At 38.6% G+C, this 6,779-nt stretch overlaps 1 long non-coding RNA gene across 1 annotated transcript; it reads right to left on the minus strand.

The window, feature by feature from the left end:
• Positions 1–274: 274 nt before the first annotated feature.
• On the minus strand, positions 275–4,103 carry LOC138064623 (uncharacterized). Its single transcript, XR_011137869.1, has 3 exons — positions 3,963–4,103; positions 1,013–1,152; positions 275–689 (listed from the first exon to the last, which is right to left on the minus strand). It is a non-coding gene; the product is annotated as an uncharacterized lncRNA (long non-coding RNA).
• Positions 4,104–6,779: the final 2,676 nt, after the last annotated feature.

Below are 6,779 nucleotides of genomic sequence, written 5' to 3' on the forward strand. Positions count from 1 at the left end.
TAGAGGGAAAGAAAAGAAGAGGGGAGAAGTAAAGAATACTTAATTATTGTGTTTTTTTTTTTTTTTTTTCCAAGGTAACTGTGTATTTTGACCTAATGATATACTGGCTCCAGATATGTTTTCTACATCACTACACAGGCTTCTTCTTTACTGCCATGGTAGGACCAAGAAACCCAGTCTGAGTTTAAAGATTAGTTTGATCATTTTATACGAAACCTATAAATTATTCTAAAGACGTCTTGTATGAATTTGATTTAAAAATTTATCTAAGAGACTCACGTTAATCTCCCTAAGCAGATGTATCTTGGGGTGGCATAGCCGTTTTGACTGCATATTAGTAATGCCATGGGTCCTTCTTCATGTACTCCACGAAAGAAGCAAGGCAAGAAGTGAAGAAGAGAGCTCTCTAGCTATGAAAGGGGAAAGTAAACCTGATTTCTCAGTAACAAAACTTCACTTGATGAAAAAATATTCAGAACAGACACTAGCTTCAACTGTTTTCCAAATAGATGTGGGGCTGATCTGGGCAAATTGTCCACATGACTGATAAGGGTATGGAAAAATGACTTTTACAAACATTTCGATGACAGCAGGTGATTTGAACATTTCAATGTAGGTACATTTATGGCTCCGTCACTCCCACATTTAATTACTTCAATATTCTTCTGGTACTTATCATCAAGATGTTCCTAGGCAAAGAACAGAAATATCTGGGTACAATAGGGAGTGTTGTCTAGCTGCTTAGTTTGTTTGTTTTTTTTTTTTTTTCCATATTTCCCCCCTCGCCCCTGCAGTTTAGCCACTTTACAGCTGAGTAATTCACTTCATTTCTTTATGCCCTAGCTGTAGAACGAAGATGGTATTATTGACTTCCACAGAAAGGCTCTTTGAGATCTCCTAAAGAAACGGACTTTATCAGAGATGAGTAATATCTCATTTTGATAAGTGAGAGATTAAAACTAGCTTCACAAAGGGACTTAGGCACCATAGTGCTCATTATTATAGCACTTACCATTTCAGCCCCAGGTCATCACAGCTGTGACAGCTATTTTCATCATCGTAGGATGCCGTGGTGGTGGTATGGGGAGGTGGGAGAGGGAGCTGGAGAGAGGATTGTGCATCACTGGGCTTCAGACAAGGAGCGGCAACGAACTGAAAAAGAGACTGTATCTTAGTGGTGAGGCACTTGTACAGCACAAAGATTTTTTTCATTTTAGTTCTGGCTCCTTTTAAAATTATTGATATAAAATAGTAGTAAAAGCATTGCAATTTACAGCTCTGCACCTTAAGCTAAATGCACAGGTAATAAGCTTAGGAATAAAGCTTGCACCATTTCTCTTCGCGAAATGGACAGTTTTAATATAGATAATTGACAGTACACCTGTACCCACCTCCAGCATCACAGAACCTTTAACTAAGCAGCAGCTTTTAATTCTCCCTTGAAAAAGGTGGGAATAGATCCCAAGTCTTCTATTTCCTAAGCCAGTGGGTGAACTGTGTGTCAGAAGAGGGTTCTCATCAGCAACCTTCCTCTAGCTATTTTTCCTGAAGCACCTGATCTATTAGGCATACTCTGAGCATGGCTATTAGACCAAGCCCTATAATGACCTAGAATGAGGAGTGTCTACTCTGTAGATCCAGAAAGGGTACATAAATGATAGAGAAATCAAAGAATTCGGATAAGACTGAGACAGATTTGGGAATGGTGCAAGAAATGCTAGTTTAAGAAAGGTTAGTATATGTGCCTGGAGGAAATCAAGAGTTAGGCAGCAACAGGAGTGGATTATAAATATTTTTGTGTATCTCACATTGTAAGGAAAGTGAGAATGTTTTGCAATATTTCACGTTCATTGTGTCTAAATCAGTTTCAGCACCTTTCTGTGTGCTATTTGTATATGGAGGAATGGATGACAGCCTTTTCCCTGGAGAAGAAATGAGATGATATAAACAGCTGTCTGAATGGTCTATCAAGAACTGAATGGGGCAATTATCTGAGGAAAAAGTACTGGGTAAGACAGTTTCAAAACCAGGTTTTAGGAACATTGTCAGGACAGAAAATGTTAAAAAGCATTATGAAAACACATCAGAAGAAAAGAAAGTCAACAAGTTTCTTTTTCTCTGAAATAATTGGTTTAGGCTACAAGGTTAAAGGATTTCTCTCTCCTGTGTTCTGCATTTTCTATATAAGTTACATAAGGGTTACTGGCTATTTCTTACCAGGCCTAAGTCTTCAGTGCAGAGCGGATTCTAAGTCCCTCTAAGGAAATCACGTGATTGACAAGGGTGGTGTTACTTTACAATTTCAAATTGTAAGGGTCCAGGAGCATTCTCCCCAGTGTAAAAGCTATTCTATAGGCAAGCTTTGAGGAGTATTTAAGGAGTCAATAATTAAAAAAAAAAATCAACAATTAAAAAAAAAAAAAAACAAACTCAATGACTTTCCAGGAAATCGGTTGGTAGATATTTTGCTGTCTCCTCTTGCAGGCCTCATTTAGCTACCTCTGAGTTCAAATCTTTTTAATCCCAGTGACTGTGGATGTTGCCGCAAGTATCTTCCAAATTAAAATTTTCAGTTGATTCTAATGATAATCTGTCATTATGTAAATTCCTACTAAGTGTGTGGCAAACTTTGGGTTCTGCAAAATCCAGATTGATAATGTCACTCAACTTCTTGTTGAATAGCCATTATCTGGGAGTAGATTATAAGAAAAATAATTTTTCCCTGCTGCTCAGAACGGATGGGCTTGTGATTAAGACACTGTTTTCAGTCTTAGAAATCATGTGCTTAACTGCCAGCCCTTCGACAAACTTACTATACGCAAATCACTTTCTCTCTCCCTGCTTCAGTTTCCTAGCTTTAAATTCAGGATTTACAGCTACCTCTGCTGTAACCACCTCTAAAACAAAGTCTGTGTAGCTAAGTACTGTCTCTGATCATAAAACTAGCCTGGGCTTACATCTCTGGTCTGCCCAAAAGTAGTGGTGAGACCCTGGGCATGTCACTTAGCCTGTATTTTACCTTGATTTTCTCCTCGCTGATATGAAACGTAAGCCATCTTATCACTCTAGGGTATACGTTCAGGAATATTTTCAGCAAGCTTCTGTGAAGGTTTTCCAAACTTCATTACTACCTAGATACATTTTGGCAGTAGGAACGGGGGCAGTGCAGCAGATATTTCTATTGTTCAGATAAGTTATCTTTGTCGGGTTGAAAGAAAAGAAGAAGATGAGAAAGAAAATGAAAACCACACCTCACTAAATAACTGGCATTAGGGATTTTATGGTTTGTGTTTCTTCTCTAAGAATAATTGGGATGTTGGTCTTATAAATCATTCATGTAATTTTCATGATAACTGCTTGACTTTTCTAGTTAGCTTGAGTCTGCTTCAGGTGAGAGATGTGTATCATCTGGGGTTAATACAGTTTTGTTTTATGCTTATTACTGGATGAAGAGTGGTGCTGAACACTTTTCATATTGCTAGTATGATTTGAAGGCTCTATCTGAATCCTTACCTGCCATTGCTAGTTTTGTCTTTTATTTTTCCTTTTAGTAGCATTCGTTGTTTTTATTTAATTTTTTGTTTGGCTGGTTTTTGTTTTCCCTTCTCTTTTTTTTCCTGCTTTTATTACAGTTGTAAAAATGAAAAATTATTATATTGTATATATACACAGTTTCTTTTGGAACTTTCTCTCTCATGACTGACTAATCACTACTAGGGGATATGGGAACCAGTCTCTCTAATGTGGTTTAAGAAGGATATAAAACTATAGCAAAACAAAGAGATAGAAATATTCACCACAGTACAAATGGTGTTAAGGTTGTTGTAGTATCTTAGTACAGGCAATATTTTCTTTCCTGGCATGGTTATAATTATAGTATACACACACATACGCAAACACATACGCATTTTAACACCTCATATTTCTGAGGAATATCATCTCAACAAACTTTAAGTGCTTACCTGTGTCAATGGAGGTAAGTCCTTGTAGCCAACCGATAGACAAGCATCTCTTGTGCCTAGAGATCTCAGCTGTCCTCTGGCAGTCTGTCTTGCTTCACATTGACTTAGGAGGGAGACTTGAGGGGACAGATAAGAGCTTAATCACCCTCCTTGCTTGACTACAATTTGTTGGGAGACTCCAACCCGGAGCACTTTGAGTTTTCATTGCATTGCATTCATATTGTTGAAGGCCTAGCCCTAAATAATAAACTCTTGATAAGCTTGCATGGGGTTGAAACTTTTGGTAAGAAAACAAACAAAGAATTATTTTCAGTATCAAACTCAAAATCTTTCAGCAAACTGGAAAACAAGTGTAGTACTGCTGGAACCTGGCTAGTATTAGATGAACTGGGCTACCTTTGAATGAGACGACTCCCAGGATAGCCTTCAACTATTCAACCAAGCAAGTAGTGCCACTCGATAGGAGAGGACCTGTAAAATGAAACAGTTGGTGCTGCAGTCCCTGCATCTACATAATGCCCATTTCAGGGGCGTTACTTCAGACTAGCTGCGGTGTGGCACTGCAGACTGTGCACCTATTCACAGCCGGAGGGCAATAGGTGGGCTTCTGGAGCACATCATCTGCTTTAACTTTATCCAAAATGGGACCATTGGAAGATTCACTGAAAAAGTGCACTCTTAATCTGAATTGAAATGTTAATGTAGGCAGACCTTCAGCTCATTTTGGAATCAGTTCATTGCTTTTAGATAAGTAGTAGTATGGATTCAGACATTTCACTTCTATTTGCATGCCCTGTTCCTTGCCCTAAAAAACAAAAAAAACTCCCCCAAAAAACAATTTCCATGGGAATTAAAACAGGATTTTACTGGCTTTTAGATAAAGACCATCATTTGGCTTTGTCTTATTTTCTTGGCCTTCTTACCATGTTCCAATCCAAATTCCCTGCCTTCTCCACAGGACTAAAGAAAGCTTTCCTCTCCAAATTCTGACATTTTGAAATTCAGTTTTCCTGCCAAGCTTTGATATGTGTTTCATCCACATACAGACAAATAAATTGTACATTTTTCTGGGAAGAAAAGCTGAAATTTGAATCCCTAGCATTTCTTTATATTGTTGTATTTCTTAATTGTGTTAGAGGAAGCATTCTAACTTAAAACGTTTGATGTTAGCCGTTACACTATATCAAAACTATGTGCGGATTGATATTTAAATACTTGCTATTAGATAGCCTGGTAGCCAGAAAAGTGTGAATCAACACAATAAAATAAAGTTAAAACTTTCTTACCTTTTCAATATGAAAAGATTTAACTTCTCAAATCAAAATGAGATCATCAAAGTGAAAGGAGAGGTGAGCATCTTCCAAGGGTGTCTTATCTTACCAGTCTTAGAGAGACTTAGAGATTAGAGCTCTATGAAATGAATCCACTCACTTCTTCTGGACAGTGCCGTTTATTGATGTCATATTGATCACATCACTGTCCCTGAGAACATAGGAATAATTCTATAATTTATTTTTTTGTGTGGTTTAACAAATTTCTTTTCTTTTCTTTTTTTTCTTTCTTTCTTTCTTTTTTCTTTTTTTTTTTTTGTTTTTTTTTAAAGCACACCCCATTAAGTGACCTCCCCTGGACTGAAAAATCAACAATAAGCAGCCTTGTGCCCCTGTCCATACTTTACCTGTTGCCTGGGCGCTCAAAGCAGCGGTCCACCAAAACCTTCAGCCTGGGCAGGGAGCAACCCAGTGAAACAGAGCCCCGCCTGCCCCCTCGTTTCCACTGCGCTGGAAAGCTCTCTGTACAGGTGCCTGAGCAATAGAGGCTCGTATAAAACCCAAGGTCTGGCTTTTGTAATGATTGCCGCAGAAGGTATTTTTAACCTGCAGTTTTAGAAGAGCTCTTGGAGGCGCCAGCTAGCCCATCCTACGCCACTCAGCAGAGGCTCCCTCTGTATCCCTTTCTCTATTGTTTTCTTTGTTTTTATGGTTGCCTGTTTCTCTGCAGGTAGCTCAGCGATTATTGAAGCAACTGACTCTGCCTTTTTCTGCTCATCTCGGGGATCCAGGCAAAACAAGCCCATTTGAAGCAGAGCCCGACGCTCGCAATAATTCCCCATATGTTGATTTTCACACCAGCCTTGGGTGGCTGCACCTCATTATTTGATTTTCTCTGCATCGGTTTTGTTTTGTGTGTGTCTCTGTGTGTGTGTGTGTGGCTTTTTTCTTTCTAGTTTGAAGGGACTCTGACCTAAATAGAGTGAAGCGTGGGTGGCAGTTTAGTTGTAGGTGCCACTTCAAAGCCTGGAAATGCTACAATCCACAAATTTAAGTACTTTAAGAGAGGGGAAGGGGGGAACACGACATCAGTGTGTATTCAAGGACGCCTCTTGTGACAGGACTAACAACAGATGAACCCCAGAGGCTCTGATTTCAACGTGTAGTACACCCCACATGTCTCTGGAGCTTAGGGGGTGGTGGATTTTTAAAGGACGCATTTGCATATCACTGGATCTAATGCAGTTAAGTTTATGATTTAGCAAAAGTGAACAGAAAGGGAAATACCACAGAAAGAAAATATACGATCCCTCTTAATTAAATCAAGAAAAGATACCAATTTCCCAAGGCCCTTTGGATTACACAGGAAAAAAAAAAAAAAAAGAAAGAAAGAAAACAAGCCATTCTTATGAACTGTGATCAAATACGTTTAACCCTGAAGTGTGAATTATCGGGAACAAGTACACCAAAGTACATTGCTGGGAACAACTACACCAAAGTACATGAAGTAGACAATATAGCTTTTACTATAAGATCCCACTATATG

The sequence above is a fragment of the Struthio camelus genome, chromosome Z (assembly GCF_040807025.1).
Source record: "Struthio camelus isolate bStrCam1 chromosome Z, bStrCam1.hap1, whole genome shotgun sequence".
Classification (NCBI taxonomy): Eukaryota; Metazoa; Chordata; class Aves; order Struthioniformes; family Struthionidae; genus Struthio; species Struthio camelus.